This window comes from Salmo salar, chromosome ssa21 (assembly GCF_905237065.1).
Source record: "Salmo salar chromosome ssa21, Ssal_v3.1, whole genome shotgun sequence".
NCBI lineage: Eukaryota > Metazoa > Chordata > Actinopteri > Salmoniformes > Salmonidae > Salmo > Salmo salar.
Window position 1 is genome coordinate 43,579,340 of NC_059462.1, and position 22,837 is coordinate 43,602,176.

Genomic DNA, 22,837 nt, shown 5'->3' on the forward strand with positions numbered 1-22,837 from the left:
CAGCTTTGGACACTCTTGGCATTTTCTCAACCAGCTTCATGAGGTAGTCACCTGGAATGCATTTCAATTAACAGGTGTGCCTTCTTAAAAGTTAATTTGTGGAATTCATTTCCTCCTTAATGCATTTGAGTCAATCAGTTCTGTTGTGACAATGTAGGGGTGGTATACAGAAGATAACTCTATTTGGTAAAAGACCAAGTCCATATTATGGAAAGAACTGCTCAGATAAGCAATGAGAAACGACAGTCCATCATTACTTTAAGATGTCAATACGGAAAATGGCAAAAACTTTGAAAGTTTCTTCAAGTGCAGTCGCAAAAACCATCAAGCGCTATGATGAAACTGTCTCTCATGAGGACCACCACAGGAAAGGAAGACCCTGAGTTACCTCTGCTGCAGATGATAAGTTCATTAGTTACCAGCCTCAGAAATTGCAGCACAAATAAATGCTTCACGGAGTTCAAGTAACAGACACATCTCAACATCAACTGTTCAGAGGAGACTGTGTGAATCAGGCCTTCATGGTCAAATTGCTGCAAAGAAACCACTACTAGGACACCAATAAGAAGAAGACACTTGGTTGGGCCAAGAGACACGAGCAATGGACATTAGACCGATGGAAATCTGTCCTTTCTCCAAATTGGTCCAAATTTGAGACTTTTGATTCCAACCGTCGTGTCTTTGTGAGACGCAGTGTGGGTGAATGGATGATCTCTGCATTTGTATTTCCCACCATAAAGCATGTAGGAGGGGGTGTTATGTTGGGTGGGGCTTTGCTGGTGACACTGTCTGTGATTTATTTACACCCTGACTACACCGCTTGCGTAGCGTGCGCGAGCATTGCAAAATAAATTTAGAAATCTATATTATTCATTTACTGCACCCACACTGCTCGCACGCGTCACCAAGTGTCTGCGTTACCAGGGGCTAAAATAGAAGTCAGTTCTATTTGTGACGCAGATCGCGCTGCAAGTCCTGCCTCTCCCATCTCCTCATTGGTTTATAGAAGCAGGTACCCACGTGCCATCTCCTCATTGGTTATACCCACGTGGGTGATTGAAAGACGAACTGTGTTGTCGGTCGTTGTGGTAGTACTATGAAAGTTTAGATGCCAATCACCATATAAGTTCAAAGAAGAAAAAGCCTGGTGTCACGTCCTGACCAGTATAAGGGTTATTTGTTATTGTAGTTTGGTCAGGACGTGGCAGAGGGTATTTGTTTTATGTGGTTCGGGGTGGTGGTTTATTTAGTAGGGCGTTTGATTTATTATTTCCGGGTTTTTGGGTAATGTTCTATGTTTGTATTTCTATGTGGTCTCTGGTCTTTTGTATTTCTATGTCTGGTTTATTGGGGTTGGACTCTCAATTGGAGGCAGGTGTTTTCTCGTTGCCTCTGATTGGGAGTCCTATATATGGGTATGTGTTTGGTTTAGTGTTTGTGGGAGATTGTTTCTTGTTTTGCGTGTGTGAGCCTGACAAGACTGTTTTGTTGTTCGTGTGTTCTTCATTTTGTTGTTTTTGGTGTTCTCTTTATTTAAAATAAAATACAAGATGAGCATCCACATTCCTGCTGCGTTTTGGTCCTCCATTCCCGACGACAACCGTTACACCTGGAGGAGGAGAGATGAGTAGAAATGATTCGGTTGACCATTTTATGTGTGGATTACCGGAGTAAAGGACCTTGTGCATTTCAGGTAAAATAATATTTCAACGTTTATATCCCTAGACAAATTAGCTAGCAACAGCAAGCTAGCTAAATAAGACAAATTAGCTAGCAAGTGCAAGCTAGCTAGCTAAATTGCCATAAATGTTTAATGCTTTTCGACCTGTCTCCAAATTAATGTAATAGGTTTAGAGTTTATTTTGATATATTAACCTGCGTCCTGATCTCGTTGGTGTGAGGGGACAAAGTAAATGTATGAACGATGGCGCACGCACGCAGCTGGTTTGGCTTCCATGTTAGAATTCAAGTCACACTTAACCAGCATGGCTACCACAGCATTCTGCAGCGATATGCCATCCCATCTGGTTTGGGCTTAGTGGGATTTTCATTTGTTTTTCAACAGGACAATGACCCAACACACCTCCAGGCTGTGTAAGGGCTATTTAACCAAGAAGGAGAGTGATGGAGTGCTGCATCAGATGACCTGGCCTCCACAATCCCCCAACCTCAACCTCAACCTCAACCCAATTGAGATGGTTAGGGATGAGTTGGACCTTTTAGTGAATGGAAATCAGCCAACAAGAGCTCACCATATGTGGGAACTCCTTCAAGACTGTTGGAAAAGCATTCCATGTGAAGCTGATTGAGAGAATGCCAAGAGTGTGCAAGCTGTCATCAAGGCAAGGAGTGGCTATATGAAGAATCTAAAATGTTGATTTGTTCAACACTGTTTTGGTTACTACATTATTCCATATGTGTTATTTCATAGTGTTGATGTCTTCACTATTATTCTACAGTGTAGAACATTGTAAATGAGTAGGTGTTGTAAACCCTTGACCGGTAGTGTGAATAAATTATGAAATGATGAAAAATATGAATAACATTCCACCCATGAGGCCAAATGGGGCGCTTTGGTCATTGACAGCAGGAAAGGGCTACATTCAGGTCAAATACGTTTACACAAACACTTTTGATTCTGTATGGAATTGCAGATTAAAAGTAGGTGAAGAGGAAGAGGGCACCTGATGTTATCCAGGAGGAAACACAGGAGGGAGGGATGGAGGGGGAGGACACAGAGGGTGGGGGAGGACAGAGAGAGAGTGGGGAGGACAGAGAGAGACGGGGAGGACAGAGAGAGAGAGGGGGAGGACAGAGAGAGTGAGAGAGCGGGAGAAAGAGAGACAGAAAAAGACAGTCAGGGAGAGAAAGGAAGGCTGATTCCGGTAAACAGTCTGAATTGATGTTCAGTGAGATGGAAGAGAAAAGAAACAAGATAAGCCCCTTGGTTCCTCCTCACATCTTTGTATGTTTGCACTGAATTATTGAAGGCCTAAAGTACAGCCAGCTGCCTGATAACAGCAGCCAAAGCACATGAATGTGGACCAGCCACAAAGAGATAACCATGTGAGCACCACTACTGCCTATTTGAATCTCATTGATAGCGCTATAGTGCTCGTCAGCAATATCCCAAAGTGGCTATATCATAGATTGTGTTGATGATAATGTTGCAATGTACATGATTAGATCTTAATCCGAAGAAGACGTTGTTTTGGAATGAGATGCTTGAGGGCTTCTCTGTTTGCTAAGAGGATTGTGATAACAATACGTGTGGGTTGTGAGTAGCTTGTACTGTGTACTGGGAAAGAGAATGGAGAAGGTTGAACTGCCTTTCACCCTGAAGATTCTTTAACTTTCAATATTGATATATTCGCTTCGTGGAGCCTTTGGTCATATCTTATCACTGACTTTTAATAAAATACATGTCCTTATTGTTGTTGTTGATGGGGTATCATTAAACCACAAAAGAGTATGGGGTTGAACATAACCAAGACTAGCCTGACGACTCACACTAAATTCTTCCGCTGCTCTGTCGTTCACAACATACTTTAATCTGAGACTGCCATCACTGCAGTCGTCTGTGGCGACGATGGGTGTTGTACAAAACAAAGTCATCAGCAATTGGATCGTCTCTAACCAATCAGAGTATCAAAGCCAATGATCAATGTCAAAAAGCCGCTTTACCCACGTTCTGGCTCTGGTCCAACCCATCGGTTTCTGGACCAATCAGACGGCCCCCGAATGTGTTTGATTCGGTGAAGGGTCGGGAGGTACTCAGATCCAGACTTATTGTGGAGAAGAAGCTAACGTCCGTAGATGTGGCATAGCATTTGGCCGAAGCAAGGATTATTGGTAACTAGGCAACAACCAAGACAGTGGCATTGACAAAATGTTGCAACCATTCCGGCTAGTGCTCTGTCTTCTACTTTACACTGCAGAGGGCAGGGGCAGAGTGGAGCTATAGTCCATCCCTAGCTTGGTGTGGGAAGCCGGTACTTTCCAGCCAGTGTCCAGTGATCCTCCACAGCCCACATCCCAAAACCAGGTCGTTTCCACTCCAGCAGGGTAGGAAATGAAAGATTTAGCTCAGCTGGTGTGGTAAAAAGGTTCCTCGAGGGAAAAGGCAGGAAGCATATGTGGGAGAGAGGGCAGGATGTGTGCATTTCCTAACCTCCTGCCAAATGTATGACCATATTAGAGACACATATTTCCCTCAGATTACAAAGATCCACAAAGAATTCGAAAACAAACCCAATTTTGATAAACTCACATATCTACTGGGTGAAATACCACAGTCTCCATCACAGCTGCAAGATTTGTGACCAGTTGCCACAAGAAAATGTCAACCAGTGAAGAACAAACACCATTGTAAATACAACCCATATTTATGTTTATTTATTTTCCCTTTTGTACTTTAACTATTTGCACATAATATGACATTTAAAACATCTTTATTCTTTTTAAACTTTTGTGAATATGTTTTATGTACATTTTTATTTATTTCACTTTTGTTTATTATCTACTTCACTTGCTTTGGCAATGTTAACATATGCCAATAAAGCCCTTAAATTGAATTGAAAGGGAGGGAGGGAGGGAGGGAGGGAGGGAGGGAGGGAGGGGGAATAGAGAGAAATGATAGGTAGAGAGAGTAGAAACACAGATATGGGTAGAGATAGCCAGGCAGAGTGTGCCTGAGTGTGTGTATTTGACCATTTGACCCTTTGAGTACCTGTAGGAGATAAGGTACAGGGAGCATTGTGTCCATCCATGTAGATAACCACTGTGCTGTAATTGCCTCATTTATCTCTTTGTGTTAGATCGGATTTACACAGGGAACTTTTCTCCTATGCTCTCCGGCTTAGCGTGACCTTTCACTGACCCTTGGTCCTCTGGAGTTCTGACCTCTGACCCCTGGTTAAGCAGGCCAGTCTTTAGAGCGAACAGACATCTATATCCTCCAGAGACAGAGTGTAATACCCTTTCCACACTATCTAGTCCCACCAAGCCATACCATGTTGTGTGTTTCTACACTACTCTTTCCAGCACAAATTTTACACTACAATGTCCAGCATTTCCAGCACAAATTTCACACTACAATGTCCAGCATTTCCAGCACTAATTTTACACTACAATGTCCAGCATTTCCAGCACACATTTTACACAATGTCCAGCATTTCCAGCACAAAGTTTACACTACAATGTCCAGCATTTCCAGCACTAATTTTACACTATGTCCAGCATTTCCAGCACAAAATTTACACTACAATATCCAGCATTTCCAGCATTAATTTTACACTATAATGTCCAGCATTTCCAGCACTAACTTTACACTACAATGTCCAGCATTTCCAGCACTAATTTTACTCTACAATGTCCAGCACTTCCAGCACTAATTTTACACTACAATGTCCAGCATTTCCAGGATTAATTTTACACAAACCATGTTTTATAATATACTGTATATGCCATATATGCCAAAACAGGATCAGCTGGCCCGATAGCATATCTGCTACAGAGCAGTATATAAGCAGAGGAGAGGAATCACAGCCTTACCTGGCGGTACAGCCACTATGGATTGTAAGCATCCCTTTGTAAATAGCTGTGTGTGTGTGTTTTCTTCATTGTGTTTGTGTGTTCAACATTTTGTATATGTGTATGCAGCATGATTGTACATACGGTACGTGTTTTTAGGTTTGCTTGAGCTGTTTTATGCATGTATGAGAGTGTGTCTGTGGTTGTGGATGTGGTTGTGGTTTGGTTGAGGATGTGGTTGAGGATGTGGTTGAGGATGTGGTTGTGGATGTGGATGAGGATGTAGTTGAGGATGTGGATGTGGTTGTGGATGTGGTTGAGGATGTGGTTGTGGATGTGGATGTGGATGTGGTTGAGGATGTGGTTGAGGATGTGGTTGAGGATGGGGTTGTGGATGTGGTTGTGGTTGTGGATGTGGTTGTGGTTGTGGATGTGTTTGTGGATGTGATTGTGGATGTGGTTGTGGATGTGGTTGTGGATGTGGTTGAGGATGTGGTTGAGGATGTGGATGAGGATGTGGTTATGGATGTGGATGAGGATGTGGTTCAGGATGTGGTTGAGGATGTGGTTGAGGATGTGGTTGTGGATGAGGATGTGGTTTAGGATGTGGTTGAGGATGTGGTTGAGGATGTGGTTGAGGATGTGGTTGAGGATGTGGTTGAGGATGTGGATGAGAATGTGGTTTAGGATGTGGTTGTGGATGTAGATGAGGATGTGGTTGAGGATGTGGTTGAGGATGTGGTTGTGGATGAGAATGTGGTTTAGGATGTGGTTGAGGATGTGGTTGAGGATGTGGTTGAGGATGTGTTTGAGGATGTGGTTGTGGATGAGGATGTGGTTTAGGATGTGGTTGAGGATGTGGTTGAGGATGTGGTTGAGGATGTGGATGTGGTTGTGGATGTGGATGAGGATGTGGTTTAGGATGTGGTTGTGGATGTGGTTGTGGATGTGGGTGAGGATGTGGTTGAGGATGTGGTTGTGGATGTGGTTGTGGATGTGGATGTGGTTGTGGATGTGGTTGTGGATGAGGATGTGGATGTGGATGTGGTTGTGGATGTGGTTGAGGATGTGGTTGAGGATGTGTTTGTTGATGTGGTTGTGGATGTGGATGTGGATGTGTTTGTGGATGTGGTTCTGGATGTGGTTTAGGATGTGGTTGTGGATGTGAATGTGGATGTGGGTGTGTTTGAGGATGTGGTTGTGGATGTGGATGTGGATGTGGTTGTGTATGTGGCTGTGGATGTGGTTGTGGTTGTGGATGTGGATGTGGGTGTGTTTGAGGATGTGGTTGTGGATGTGGTTGTGGATGTGGTTGTGGATGTGGTTGTGGATGTGGGTGTGGTTGTGGATGTGGTTGTGGTTGTGGATGTGGGTGTGGTTGTGGATGTGGTTGTGGATGTGGTTGTGGATGTGGATGTGGTTGTGGATGTGGTTGTGGATGTGGATGTGGATGTGGGTGTGTTTGAGGATGTGGTTGTGGATGTGGATGTGGTTGTGGATGTGGTTGTGGATGTGGTTGTGGATGTGGTTGAGGATGTGGATGTGGTTGTGGATGTGGTTGTGGATGTGGATGTGGGTGTGGGTGTGGGTGTGGTTGTGGATGTGGTGTTGGATATCGTTCTGGATTTGGTTGTGGATGTGGATGTGGTTGTGGATGTGGATGTGGATTTGGTTGTGGATGTGGTTGTGGATGTGGTTGTGGATTTGGATGTGGATTTGGTTGTGGATGTGGTTGTGGATGTGGGTGTGGTTGAGGATGTGGTTGAGGATGTGGTTGTGGATGTGGTTGTGGATGTGGTTGAGGATGTGGTTGAGGATGTGGATGAGGATGTGGTTTAGGATGTGGTTGTGGATGTGGATGAGGGTGTGGTTGAGGATGTGGTTGAGGATGTGGTTGTGGATGATGATGTGGTTTAGGATGTGGATGTGGGTGAGGATGTGGTTGTGGATGTGGTTGTGGATGAGGATGTGGATGAGGATGTGGTTGAGGATGTGGTTGAGGATGTGGTTGTGGATGGGGTTGTGGATGTGGTTGTGGATGTGGTTGTGGATGTGGTTGAGGATGTGGTTGAGGATGTGGATGAGGATGTGGTTGTGGATGTGGTTTAGGATGTGGTTGTGGTTGTGGATGTGGATGTGGATGTGGATGTGGGTGTGGTTGTGGATGAGGATATGGATGTGGATGTGGTTGTGGATGTGGGTGAGGATGTGGTTGTGGATGTGGTTGTGGTTGTGGATGTGGATGTGGCTGTGGATGTGGTTTAGGATGTGGTTGTGGTTGTGGATGTGGATGTGGGTGTGGTTGTGGATGAGGATGTGGATGTGGTTGAGGATGTGGTTGTGGGTGTGGTTGAGGATGTGATTGAGGATGTGGATGTGGGTGTGGTTGTGGATGTGATTGTGGATGTGGTTGTGGACGTGGTTGTGGATGTGGTTGAGGATATGGTTGAGGATGTGGATGAGGATGTGGTTTAGGATGTGGTTGTGGATGTGGATGAGGATGTGGTTGAGGATGTGGTTGAGGATGTGGTTGAGGATGTGGTTGTGGATGAGGATGTGGTTTAGGATGTGGTTGATGATGTGGTTGAGGATGTGGTTGAGGATGTGGTTGAGGATGTGGTTGTGGATGAGGATGTGGTTGAGGATGTGGTTGAGGATGTGGTTTAGGATGTGGATGAGAATGTGGTTTAGGATGTGGTTGTGGATGTGGATGAGGATGTGGTTGAGGATGTGGTTGTGGATGTGGATGTGGTTGTGGATGTGGATGTGGATTTGGTTGTGGATGTTGTTGTGGATGTGGTTGTGGATTTGGATGTGGATTTGGTTGTGGATGTGGTTGTGGATGTGGGTGTGGTTGAGGATGTGGTTGAGGATGTGGTTGTGGATGCGGTTGTGGATGTGGTTGAGGATGTGGTTGAGGATGTGGATGAGGATGTGGTTTAGGATGTGGTTGTGGATGTGGATGAGGGTGTGGTTGAGGATGTGGTTGAGGATGTGGTTGTGGATGATGATGTGGTTTAGGATGTGGATGTGGGTGAGGATGTGGTTGAGGATGTGGATGAGGATGTGGTTATGGATGTGGTTGAGGATGTGGATGAGAATGTGCTTTAGGATGTGGTTGTGTGTGGATGAGATGTGGTTGTGGATGTGGTTGAGGATGTGGTTGAGGATGTGGTTGAGGGATGTGGTTGTGGATGAGGATGTGGTTTAGGATGTGGTTGAGGATGTGGTTGAGGATGTGGTTGAGGATGTGGTTGTGGATGTGGTTGAGGATGTGGATGAGAATGTGGTTTAGGATGTGGTTGTGGATGTGGATGAGGATGTGGTTGAGGATGTGGTTGAGGATGTGGTTGTGGATGAGAATGTGGTTTAGGATGTGGTTGAGGATGTGGTTGAGGATGTGGTTGAGGATGTGTTTGAGGATGTGGTTGTGGATGAGGATGTGGTTTAGGATGTGGTTGAGGATGTGGTTGAGGATGTGGTTGAGGATGTGGATGTGGTTGTGGATGTGGATGAGGATGTGGTTTAGGATGTGGTTGTGGATGTGGTTGTGGATGTGGGTGAGGATGTGGTTGAGGATGTGGTTGTGGATGTGGTTGTGGATGTGGATGTGGTTTGTGGATGTGGTTGTGGATGAGGATGTAGATGTGGATGTGGTTGTGGATGTGGTTGAGGATGTGGTTGAGGATGTGTTTGTTGATGTGGTTGTGGATGTGGATGTGGATGTGTTTGTGGATGTGGTTTGTGGATGTGGTTTAGGATGTGGTTGTGGATGTGAATGTGGATGTGGGTGTGTTTGAGGATGTGGTTGTGGATGTGGATGTGGATGTGGTTGTGTATGTGGCTGTGGATGTGGTTGTGGTTGTGGATGTGGATGTGGGTGTGTTTGAGGATGTGGTTGTGGATGTGGTTGTGGATGTGGTTGTGGATGTGGTTGTGGATGTGGATGTGGGTGTGGTTGTGGATGTGGTTGTGGTTGTGGATGTGGATGTGGTTGTGGATGTGGTTGTGGATGTGATTTGTGGATGTGGATGTGGTTGTGGATGTGGTTGTGGATGTGGATGTGGATGTGGGTGTGTTTGAGGATGTGGTTGTGGATGTGGATGTGGTTGTGAGATGTGGTTGTGGATGTGGTTGTGGATGTGGTTGAGATTGGATGTGGATGTGGTTGTGATGTGGTTGTGGATGTGGATGTGGATGTGGGTGTGGGTGTGGTTGTGGATGTGGTGTTGAGATATGGTTCTGGATTTGGTTGTGGATGTGGATGTGGTTGTGGATGTGGATGTGGATTTGGTTGTGGATGTGGTTGTGGATGTGGTTGTGGATTTGGATGTGGATTTGGTTGTGGATGTGGTTGTGGATGTGGGTGTGGTTGAGGATGTGGTTGAGGATGTGGTTGTGGATGTGGTTGTGGATGTGGTTGAGGATGTGGTTGAGGATGTGGATGAGGATGTGGTTTAGGATGTGGTTGTGGATGTGGATGAGGGTGTGGTTGAGGATGTGGTTGAGGTGTGGTTGTGGATGATGATGTGGTTTAGGATGTGGATGTGGGTGAGGATGTGGTTGTGGATGTGGTTGTGGATGTGGATGTGATGAGGATGTGGTTGAGGATGTGGTTGAGGATGTGGTTGTAGATGTGGTTGTGGATGTGATTTGTGGATGTGGTTGTGGATGTGGTTTAGGATGTGAGGATGTGGATGAGGATGTGGTTGTGGATGTGGTTGTGGATGTGTGGATGTGGATGTGGATGTGGATGTGGGTGTGGTTGTGGATGAGGATATGGATGTGGATGTGGTTGTGGATGTGGGTGAGGATGTGGTTGTGGATGTGGTTGTAGTTTGTGGATGTGGATGTGGCTGTGGATGTGGTTTAGGATGTGATTGTGGTTGTGGATGTGGATGTGGGTGTGGTTGTGGATGAGGATGTGGATGTGGTTGAGGATGTGGTTGTGGGTGTGGTTGAGGATGTGATTGAGGATGTGGATGTGGGTGTGGTTGTAGATGTGATTGTGGATGTGGTTGTGGACGTGGTTGTGGATGTGGTTGAGGATATGGTTGAGGATGTGGATGAGGATGTGGTTTAGGATGTGGTTGTGGATGTGGATGAGGATGTGGTTGAGGATGTGGTTGAGGATGTGGTTGAGGATGTGGTTGTGGATGAGGATGTGGTTTAGGATGTGGTTGAGGATGTGGTTGAGGATGTGGTTGAGGATGTGGTTGAGGATGTGGTTGTGGATGAGGATGTGGTTGAGGATGTGGTTGAGATGTGGTTTAGGATGTGGATGAGAATGTGGTTTAGGATGTGGTTGTGGATGTGGATGAGGATGTGGTTGAGGATGTGGTTGTAGATGTGGATTTGTGGATGTGGATGTGGATTTGGATGTGGTTGAGATGTGGTTGAGGATGTGATTTGTGGATGTGGATGTGGTTTAGGATGTGGTTGTGGATGTGGTTGAGGATGTGGTTGAGGATGTGAGATGTGGTTGTGGATGTGAATGTGGATGTGAGGATGTGGTTGTGAGATGTGGGTGAGGATGTGGTTTGTGGATGTGGTTGTGGTTGTGGATGTGGATGTGGCTGTGGATGTGGTTTAGGATGTGGTTGTGAATTGTGATGTGGATGTGGTTGTGGTTGTGGATGAGAGATGTGGATGTGGTTGAGGATGTGATTTGTGGATGTGGTTGTGGATGTGAGATGTAGATGTGGATGTGGTTGTAGATGTGGTTGTGGATGTGAATTTGTGGACGTGGTTGTGGATGTGGTTGAGGATGTGGTTGAGATGTGGATGTGAGATGTGGTTTAGGATGTGGTTGTGGATGTGATGATATGGTTGGATGTGGTTGAGATGTTTGGATGTGGTTGTAGATGTGATTGTAGATGTATGTGTTGTAGATGTGGTTGAGGATGTAGTTGTGGATGTGGATTGTGGATGTGGTTAGAGATGTGATTTGTGGATGTGGATGAATGTGTTGTAGATGTGGATGTGGTTGAGGATGTGGTTGAGATATGATTGAGGATGTGGTTTGAGTATGAATTTGTGGATGAGATGTGGTTTAGGATGTGGTTGAGATGTGGTTGAGGATGTGGTTGAGTAGATATGAATTGTGAGATGTGGATGGGATGTGGTTTAGGATGTGGTTGTGGATATGGTTGTGGATGTGGATGAGATGTGGTTTAGGATGTGGTTGTAGATGATGTGATTTGAGGATGTGGTTGAGGATGTGGTTGAGGATATGGTTGTGGATGTGGATGTGGTTGTAGATGTGAGATGTGGTTTGAGGATGTGGTTGTAGATGTGAATTGTGGTATGAATTGGATGTGGTTGTGATGTAGATGTGGATGTAGATGTGAGATGTGGTTGTGGATGTGGTTGTAGATGTGGTTGAGATATGTGTTGTGAGATGTGAATTGTGGATGTGGATGTGGTTGTGGATGTGGTTTTGAGGATGTGGTTGAGATGATTGTGTTTGTGGATGTGGATGTGATGTGGTGTTTTGAGGATGTGGTTGTAGATGTGGATGTGATTGTAGATATGGTTGTAGATGTGAATTTGATGTAGATGTGGATGTAGATGTGAGATGTGGTTGTAGATATGATTGTGGATGTGGATGTGGTTGTAGATGTGGTTGTAGATGTGGTTGTGGATGTGGATGTAGTTGTGGATGTGGTTTGTAGATGTGGTTGTAGATGTGGATGTGTTGTAGATGTGGTTGAGATGTGAATTTGTGGATGTGGATGTGATTTGTAGATGTGGATGTGGTTGTGGATGTGGTTGTGAGATGTGGTTGTGGATGTGGTTTAGGATGTGGTTGTAGATGTGGATGTAGTTGTAGATGTGGTTGTGGATGTGAATTGTGGATGTGATGTGGTTGTAGATGTGGTTGTGGATGTGGATGTGGTTGTAGATGTGGATGTGGATGTAGTTGTGGATGTGGATTGTAGATGTGGTTGTGGATGTGGTTGTAGATGTGAATTTGAGATATGTAGATGTGGTTGTGGATGTGAGATGTGGTTGAGAGATGTGGTTGAGGTATGTGGTTGTGGATGTGGTTGTAGATGTGGATGTGGTTGAGATGTGGTTGAGGATGTGGATGAGGTATGTGGTTTAGGATGTGGATTGTAGATGTGGATGGGATGTGGTTGAGATGTGGTTGAGGATGTGGTTGTAGATGAGGATGTGGTTGTGGATGTGATGTGGTTGAGGATGTGGTTGAGGATGTGGATGTGGGTGTGGTTGTGGATGTGATTGTGAGATGTGGTTGAGGACGTGGTTGTGGATGTGGTTGAGGATATGGTTGAGGATGTGGATGAGGATGTGGTTTAGGATGTGGTTGTGGATGTGGATGAGGATGTGGTTGAGGATGTGGTTGAGGATGTGGTTGTGGATGAGATGTGGTTTAGGATGTGGTTGTGATGTGGTTGAGGATGTGGTTGAGGATGTGGTTGAGGATGTGGTTGTGGATGTGGATGTGTTGAGGATGTGGTTGAGGATGTGGTTTAGGATGTGGATGAGATGTGGTTTAGGATGTGGTTGTGGATGTGGATGAGGATGTGGTTGAGGATGTGGTTGAGGATGTGTTTGTTGGGATGTGGTTGTGGATGTGGATGTGGATTTGGTTGTGGATGTGTGTTGTGAATGTGGTTGTGGATTTGGATGTGGATGTGGTTGTAGATGTGGTTGTGGATGTGGGTGTGGTTGAGGATATGGTTTGAGATGTGAATTTGTGGATGTGGTTGTGGATGTGGTTGAGGATGTGGTTGAGGATGTGGATGAGGATGTGGTTTAGGATGTGGTTTGTGGATGTGGATGAGGATGTGGTTGAGGATGTGGTTGAGGATGTGGTTGTAGATGATGAATGTGGTTGTAGAATGTGGATGTGGGTGAGGATGTGGTTGAGGATGTGGTTGTGGATGTGGTTGTGGATGTGATGTGGTTGTGGATGTGGTTGAGATGTGGTTGAGGATGTGGTTGTGGATGTGGTTGTGGATGTGATTGTGGATGTGGTTGTGGATGTGGTTGAGGATGTGGTTGTAGATATGTGGTTGTGGATGTGGTTTGGGATGTGGTTGTGGTTGTGGATGTGGATGTGATGTGGATGTGGTTGTGGATGAGGATATGGATGTGGATGTGGTTGTGGATGTGGGTGAGGATGTGGTTGTGGATGTGGTTGTGGTTGTAGATGTGGATGTGGCTGTGGATGTGGTTTAGGATGTGATTGTGGTTGTGGATGTGGATGTGGGTGTGGTTGTGGATGAGGATGTGAGATGTGGTTGAGGATGTGGTTGTGGGTGTGGTTGTGGATGTGAATTGTGGATGTGGTTGTGGACGTGGTTGTGGATGTGGTTGAGGATATGGTTGAGGATGTGGATGAGGATGTGGTTTAGGATGTGGTTGTGGATGTGGATGAGGATGTGGTTGAGGATGTGGTTGAGGATGTGAATTTGTGGATGAGGATGTGGTTTAGGATGTGGTTGATGATGTGGTTGAGGATGTGGTTGAGATGTGGTTGAGGATGTGGTTGTGGGTGAGGATGTGGTTGAGGATGTGGTTGAGGATGTGGTTTAGGATGTGGATGAGAATATGGTTTAGGATGTGGTTGTGGATGTGGATGAGGATGTGGTTGAGGATGTGGTTGAGGATGTGGTTGTGGATGAGGATGTGGTTGAGGATGTGGTTGAGGATGTGGTTGAGGATGTGGTTGTGGATGAGGATGTGGTTTAGGATGTTGTTGAGGATGTGGTTGAGGATGTGGTTGAGGATGTGGATGTGGTTGTGGATGAGGATATGGATGTGGATGTGAATTTGTGGATGTGGGTGAGATGTGGTTGTGGATGTGGTTGTGGTTGTGGATGTGGATGTGGCTGTGGATGTGGTTTAGGATGTGAATTGTGGTTGTGGATGTGGATGTGGGTGTGGTTTGTGGATGAGGATGTGGATGTGGTTGAGGATGTGGATTTGTGGATGTGGTTGAGGATGTGGTTGTGGATGTGGATGTGGGTGTGGTTGTGGATGTGATTGTGGATGTGGTTGTGGACGTGGTTTGTGGATGTGGTTGAGGATATGGTTGAGGATGTGGATGAGGATGTGGTTTAGGATGTGGTTGTGGATGTGGATGAGGATGTGGTTGAGGATGTGGTTGAGGATGTGGTTGTGGATGTGGTTGAGGATGTGGTTGTAGATGAGATGTGGTTTAGGATGTGGTTGAGGATGTGGTTTAGGATGTGGATGAGATGTGGTTTAGGATGTGGTTGTGGATGTGGATGAGGATGTGGTTGAGGATGTGGTTGAGGATGTGGTTGTAGATGAGGATGTGGTTGAGATATGGTTGAGGATGTGGTTGTGGATGTGGTTGTGGATGAGGATGTGGTTTAGGATGTGGTTGAGGATGTGAATTGAGGATGTGGTTGAGGATGTGGATGTGGTTGTGGATGTGGATGAGGATGTGGTTTAGGATGTGGTTGTGGATGTGGTTGTGGATGTGGTTGAGGATGTGGTTGAGGATGTGGTTGTGGATGAGGATGTGGTTTAGGATGTGGTTGAGGATGTGGTTGAGGATGTGGTTGAGGATGTGGATGTGGTTGTGGATGAGGATGTGGTTTAGGATGTGGTTGTGGATGTGGTTGAGGATGTGGTTGAGGATGTGTTTGTGGATGTGGTTGTGGATGTGGATGTGGTTGTGGATGTGGATGTGGATTTGGTTGTGGATGTTGTTGTGGATGTGGTTGTGGATTTGGATGTGGATTTGGTTGTGGATGTGGTTGTGGATGTGGGTGTGGTTGAGGATGTGGTTGAGGATGTGGTTGTGGATGTGGTTGTGGATGTGGTTGAGGATGTGGTTGAGGATGTGGATGAGGATGTGGTTTAGGATGTGGTTGTGGATGTGGATGAGGGTGTGGTTGAGGATGTGGTTGAGGATGTGGTTGTGGATGATGATGTGGTTTAGGATGTGGATGTGGGTGAGGATGTGGTTGAGGATGTGGTTGTGGATGTGGTTGTGGATGAGGATGTGGATGAGGATGTGGTTGAGGATGTGGTTGAGGATGTGGTTGTGGATGGGGTTGTGGATGTGGTTGAGGATGTGGTTGTGGATGTGGTTGAGGATGTGGTTGTGGTTGTGGATGTGGATGTGGATGTGGATGTGGGTGTGGTTGTGGATGAGGATATGGATGTGGATGTGGTTGTGGATGTGGGTGAGGATGTGGTTGTGGATGTGGTTGTGGTTGTGGATGTGGATGTGGCTGTGGATGTGGTTTAGGATGTGATTGTGTTTGTGGATGTGGATGTGGGTGTGGTTGTGGATGAGGATGTGGATGTGGTTGAGGATGTGGTTGTGGGTGTGGTTGAGGATGTGGTTGAGGATGTGGATGTGGGTGTGGTTGTGGATGTGATTGTGGATGTGGTTGTGGACGTGGTTGTGGATGTGGTTGAGGATATGGTTGAAGATGTGGATGAGGATGTGGTTTAGGATGTGGTTGTGGATGTGGATGAGGATGTGGTTGAGGATGTGGTTGAGGATGTGGTTGAGGATGTGGTTGTGGATGAGGATGTGGTTTAGGATGTGGTTGATGATGTGGTTGAGGATGTGGTTGAGGATGTGGTTGAGGATGTGGTTGTGGGTGAGGATGTGGTTGAGGATGTGGTTGAGGATGTGGTTTAGGATGTGGATGAGAATGTTGTTTAGGATGTGGTTGTGGATGTGGATGAGGATGTGGTTGAGGATGTGGTTGAGGATGTGGTTGTGGATGAGGATGTGGTTGAGGATGTGGTTGAGGATGTGGTTGAGGATGTGGTTGTGGATGAGGATGTGGTTTAGGATGTTGTTGAGGATGTGGTTGAGGATGTGGTTGAGGATGTGGATGTGGTTGTGGATGAGGATATGGATGTGGAATGTGGTTGTGGATGTGGGTGAGGATGTGGTTGTGGATGTGGTTGTGGTTGTGGATGTGGATGTGGCTGTGGATGTGGTTTAGGATGTGATTGTGGTTGTGGATGTGGATGTGGGTGTGGTTGTGGATGAGGATGTGGATGTGGTTGAGGATGTGGTTGTGGGTGTGGTTGAGGATGTGGATGTGGGTGTGGTTGTGGATGTGATTGTGGATGTGGTTGTGGACGTGGTTGTGGATGAGGTTGAGGATATGGTTGAGGATGTGGATGAGGATGTGGTTTAGGATGTGTTTGTGGATGTGGATGAGGATGTGGTTGAGGATGTGGTTGAGGATGTGGTTGAGGATGTGGTTGAGGATGTGGTTGTGGATGAGGATGTGGTTGAGGATGTGGTTGAGGATGTGGTTTAGGATGTGGATGAGAATGTGGTTTAGGATGTGGTTGTGGATGTGGATGAGGATGTGGTTGAGGATGTGGTTGAGGATGTGGTTGTGGATGAGGATGTGGTTGAGGATGTGGTTGAGGATGTGGTTGAGGATGTGGTTGTGGATGAGGATGTGGTTTAGGATGTGGTTGAGGATGTGGTTGAGGATGTGGTTGAGGATGTGGATGTGGTTGTGGATGTGGATGAGGATGTGGTTTAGGATGTGGTTGTGGATGTGGTTGTGGATGTGGGTGAGGATGTGGTTGAGGATGTGGTTGTGGATGAGGATGTGGTTTAGGATGTGGTTGAGGATGTGGTTGAGGATGTGGTTGAGGATGTGGATGTGGTTGTGGATGAGGATGTGGTTTAGGATGTGGTTGTGGATGTGGTTGTGGATGTGGTTGAGGATGTGGTTGTGGATGAGGATGTGGATGTGGATGTGGTTGTGGATGTGGTTGAGGATGTGGTTGAGGATGTGTTTGTGGATGTGGTTGTGGATGTGGATGTGGTTGTGGATGTGGTTCTGGATGTGGTTTAGGATGTGGTTGTGGTTGTGGATTTGGATGTGGATGTGGGTGTTTTTGAGGATGTGGTTGTGGATGTGGATGTGGTTGTGGATGTGGTTGTGGATGTGGTTGTGGATGTGGATGTGGATGTGGGTGTGTTTGAGGATGTGGTTGTGGATGTGGATGTGGTTGTGGATGTGGTTGTGGATGTTGTTGTGGGTGTGTGTGTGGTTGTGGATGTGGTTGTGGATGTGGTTGTGCATGTGGGTGTGGTTGTGGATGTGGTCGTGGATGTGGTTGTGGATGTGGATGTGGTTGTGGATGTGGATGTGGTTGTGGATGTGGTTGTGGATGTTGATGTGGGTGTGTTTTAGGATGTGGTTGTGGATGTGGATGTGGTTGTGGATGTGGTTGTGGATGTGGTTGTGGATGTGGATGTGGTTGTGGATGTGGTTGTGGATGTGGGTGTGGTTGTGGATGTGGATGTGGATGTCGTTGCGGATGTGGTTGTGGATGTGGATGTGGTTGTGGATGTGGATATGGATTTGGTTGTGGATGTGGTTATGGATGTGGGTGTGGTTGAGGATGTGGTTGAGGATGTGGTTGTGGATGTGGTTGTGGATGTGGATGTGGTTGAGGATGTGGTTGAGGATGTGGATGAGGATGTGGTTTAGGATGTGGTTGTGGATGTGGATGAGGGTGTGGTTGAGGATGTGGTTGAGGATGTGGTTGTGGATGAGGTTGTGGTTTAGGATGTGGATGTGGTTGAGGATGTGGTTGAGGATGTGGATGTGGGTGTGGTTGTGGATGTGATTGTGGATGTGGTTGTGGACGTGGTTGTGGATGTGGTTGAGGATATGGTTGAGGATGTGGATGAGGATGTGGTTTAGGATGTGGTTGTGGATGTGGATGAGGATGTGGTTGAGGATGTGGTTGAGGATGTGGTTGTGGATGAGGATGTGGTTTAGGATGTGGTTGATGATGTGGTTGAGGATGTGGTTGAGGATGTGGTTGAGGATGTGGTTGTGGATGTGGATGTGGTTGAGGATGTGGTTGAGGATGTGGTTTAGGATGTGGATGAGAATGTGGTTTAGGATGTGGTTGTGGATGTGGATGAGGATGTGGTTGAGGATGTGGTTGAGGATGTGGTTGTGGATGTGGATGTGGTTGTGGATGTGGATGTGGATTTGGTTGTGGATGTTGTTGTGGATGTGGTTGTGGATTTGGATGTGGATTTGGTTGTGGATGTGGTTGTGGATGTGGGTGTGGTTGAGGATGTGGTTGAGGATGTGGTTGTGGATGTGGTTGTGGATGTGGTTGAGGATGTGGTTGAGGATGTGGATGAGGATGTGGTTTAGGATGTGGTTGTGGATGTGGATGAGGGTGTGGTTGAGGATGTGGTTGAGGATGTGGTTGTGGATGATGATGTGGTTTAGGATGTGGATGTGGGTGAGGATGTGGTTGAGGATGTGGTTGTGGATGTGGTTGTGGATGAGGATGTGGATGAGGATGTGGTTGAGGATGTGGTTGAGGATGTGGTTGTGGATGGGGTTGTGGATGTGGTTGAGGATGTGGTTGTGGATGTGGTTGAGGATGTGGATGAGGATGTGGTTGTGGATGTGGTTTAGGATGTGGTTGTGGTTGTGGATGTGGATGTGGATGTGGGTGTGGTTGTGGATGAGGATATGGATGTGGATGTGGTTGTGGATGTGGGTGAGGATGTGGTTGTGGATGTGGTTGTGGTTGTGGATGTGGATGTGGCTGTGGATGTGGTTTAGGATGTGATTGTGGTTGTGGATGTGGATGTGGGTGTGGTTGTGGATGAGGATGTGGATGTGGTTGAGGATGTGGTTGTGGGTGTGGTTGTGGATGTGATTGTGGATGTGGTTGTGGACGTGGTTGTGGATGTGGTTGAGGATATGGTTGAGGATGTGGATGAGGATGTGGTTTAGGATGTGGTTGTGGATGTGGATGAGGATGTGGTTGAGGATGTGGTTGAGGATGTGGTTGTGGATGAGGATGTGGTTTAGGATGTGGTTGATGATGTGGTTGAGGATGTGGTTGAGGATGTGGTTGAGGATGTGGTTGTGGGTGAGGATGTGGTTGAGGATGTGGTTGAGGATGTGGTTTAGGATGTGGATGAGAATGTTTTTTAGGATGTGGTTGTGGATGTGGATGAGGATGTGGTTGAGGATGTGGTTGAGGATGTGGTTGTGGATGAGGATGTGGTTGAGGATGTGGTTGAGGATGTGGTTGAGGATGTGGTTGTGGATGAGGATGTGGTTTAGGATGTTGTTGAGGATGTGGTTGAGGATGTGGTTGAGGATGTGGATGTGGTTGTGGATGAGGATATGGATGTGGATGTGGTTGTGGATGTGGGTGAGGATGTGGTTGTGGATGTGGTTGTGGTTGTGGATGTGGATGTGGCTGTGGATGTGGTTTAGGATGTGATTGTGGTTGTGGATGTGGATGTGGGTGTGGTTGTGGATGAGGATGTGGATGTGGTTGAGGATGTGGTTGTGGGTGTGGTTGAGGATGTGGTTGAGGATGTGGATGTGGGTGTGGTTGTGGATGTGATTGTGGATGTGGTTGTGGACGTGGTTGTGGATGTGGTTGAGGATATGGTTGAGGATGTGGATGAGGATGTGGTTTAGGATGTGGTTGTGGATGTGGATGAGGATGTGGTTGAGGATGTGGTTGAGGATGTGGTTGAGGATGTGGTTGAGGATGTGGTTGTGGATGAGGATGTGGTTTAGGATGTGGTTGAGGATGTGGTTTAGGATGTGGATGAGAATGTGGTTTAGGATGTGGTTGTGGATGTGGATGAGGATGTGGTTGAGGATGTGGTTGAGGATGTGGTTGTGGATGAGGATGTGGTTGAGGATGTGGTTGAGGATGTGGTTGCGGATGTGGTTGTGGATGAGGATGTGGTTTAGGATGTGGTTGAGGATGTGGTTGAGGATGTGGTTGAGGATGTGGATGTGGTTGTGGATGTGGATGAGGATGTGGTTTAGGATGTGGTTGTGGATGTGGTTGTGGATGTGGGTGAGGATGTGGTTGAGGATGTGGTTGTGGATGAGGATGTGGTTTAGGATGTGGTTGTGGATGTGGTTGAGGATGTGGTTGAGGATGTGGATGTGGTTGTGGATGAGGATGTGGTTTAGGATGTGGTTGTGGATGTGGTTGAGGATGTGGTTGAGGATGTGTTTGTGGATGTGGTTGTGGATGTGGATGTGGTTGTGGATGTGGTTCTGGATGTGGTTTAGGATGTGGTTGTGGTTGTGGATTTGGATGTGGATGTGGGTGTGTTTGAGGATGTGGTTGTGGATGTGGATGTGGTTGTGGATGTGGTTGTGGATGTGGTTGTGGATGTGGATGTGGATGTGGGTGTGTTTGAGGATGTGGTTGTGGATGTGGATGTGGTTGTGGATGTGGTTGTGGATGTGGTTGTGGGTGTGTGTGTGGTTGTGGATGTGGTTGTGGATGTGGTTGTGCATGTGGGTGTGGTTGTGGATGTGGTCGTGGATGTGGTTGTGGATGTGGATGTGGTTGTGGATGTGGATGTGGTTGTGGATGTGGTTGTGGATGTGGATGTGGGTGTGTTTTAGGATGTGGTTGTGGATGTGGATGTGGTTGTGGATGTGGTTGTGGATGTGGTTGTGGATGTGATTGAGGATGTGGATGTGGTTGTGGATGTGGTTGTGGATGTGGATGTGGGTGTGGTTGTGGATGTGGATGTGGATGTCGTTGTGGATGTGGTTGTGGATGTGGATGTGGTTGTGGATGTCGATATGGATTTGGTTGTGGATGTGGTTGTGGATGTGGTATTGGATGTGGATTTGGATGTGGATGTGGTTGTGCATTTGGATGTGGATTTGGTTGTTGATGTGGTTATGGATGTGGGTGTGGTTGAGGATGTGGTTGAGGATGTGGTTGTGGATGTGGTTGTGGATGTGGATGTGGTTGAGGATGTGGTTGAGGATGTGGATGAGGATGTGGTTTAGGATGTGGTTGTGGATGTGGATGAGGGTGTGGTTGAGGATGTGGTTGAGGATGTGGTTGTGGATGAGGATGTGGTTTAGGATGTGGATGTGGGTTAGGATGTGGTTGAGGATGTGGTTGTGGATGTGGTTGTGGATGAGGATGTGGATGAGGATGTGGTTGAGGATGTGGTTGAGGATGTGGTTGTGGATGGGGTTGTGGATGTGGTTGAGGATGTGGTTGTGGATGTGGTTGAGGATGTGGTTGAGGATGTGGATGAGGATGTGGTTGTGGATGTGGTTTAGGATGTGGTTGTGGTTGTGGATGTGGATGTGGATTTGGGTGTGGTTGTGGATGAGGATATGGATGTGGATGTGGTTGTGGATGTGGGTGAGGATGTGGTTGAGGATGTGGTTGTGGTTGTGGATGTGGATGTGGATGTGGATGTGGCTGTGGATGTGGTTTAGGATGTGGTTGTGGTTGTGGATGTGGATGTGGGTGTGGTTGTGGATGAGGATGTGGATGTGGTTGAGGATATGTGTGCGGATGTGGTTGAGGATGTGGTTGAGGATGTGGTTGTGGTTGTGGGTGTGGATGTGGGTGTGGTTGAGGATGTTGTTGTGGATGTGGTTGTGGATGTGGATGTGGTTGAGGATGTGGTTGAGGATGTGGATGAGGATGTGGTTTAGGATGTGGTTGTGGATGTGGATGATGGTGTGGTTGAGGATGTGGTTGAGGATGTGGTTGTGGATGAGGATGTGGTTTAGGATGTGGATGTGGTTGAGGATGTGGTTGAGGATGTGGTTGTGGATGTGGTTGTGGATGAGGATGTGGATGAGGATGTGGTTGAGGATGTGGTTGAGGATGTGGTTGTGGATGGGGTTGTGGATGTGGTTGAGGATGTGGTTGTGGATGTGGTTGAGGATGTGGATGAGGATGTGGATGAGGATGTGGTTGTGGATGTGGTTCAGGATGTGGTTGAGGATGTGGTTGTGGTTGTGGATGTGGATGTGGATGTGGCTGTGGATGTGGTTGTGGATGTGGTTGTGGATGAGGATATGGATGTGGATGTGGTTGTGGATGTGGGTGAGGATGTGGTTGAGGATGTGGTTGTGGTTGTGGATGTGGATGTGGATGTGGCTGTGGATGTGGTTGTGGATGTGGTTGTGGTTGTGGATGTGGATGTGGGTGTGGTTGTGGATGAGGATGTGGATGTGGTTGAGGATGTGGGTGCGGATGTGGTTGAGGATGTGGTTGTGGATGTGGATGTGGATGTGGATGTGGTTGAGGATGTGGTTGTGGATGTGGTTGTGGATGTGGTTGTGGATGTGGTTGTGGATGTGGTTGTGGATGTGGTTGAGGATGTGGATGAGGTTGTGGTTGTGGTTATGGATGTGGTTGTGGATGTGGATGTGGTTGTGGATGTGGTTGTGGATGTGGATGTGTTTGTGGATGTGGATGTGGTTGTGGATTTGGATGTGGGCTTGGATGTGGGTTTGGATTTGGATGT

The 22,837-nt window shown here is 46.8% G+C and overlaps 1 pseudogene; it reads right to left on the bottom strand.

Annotated features, from left to right (window-relative positions):
• Nucleotides 1–10,518: 10,518 nt before the first annotated feature.
• LOC123729528 (serine-rich adhesin for platelets-like) lies at nt 10,519–22,576 on the bottom strand (annotated as a pseudogene).
• Between the last annotated feature and the right edge of the window lie 261 nt (nt 22,577–22,837).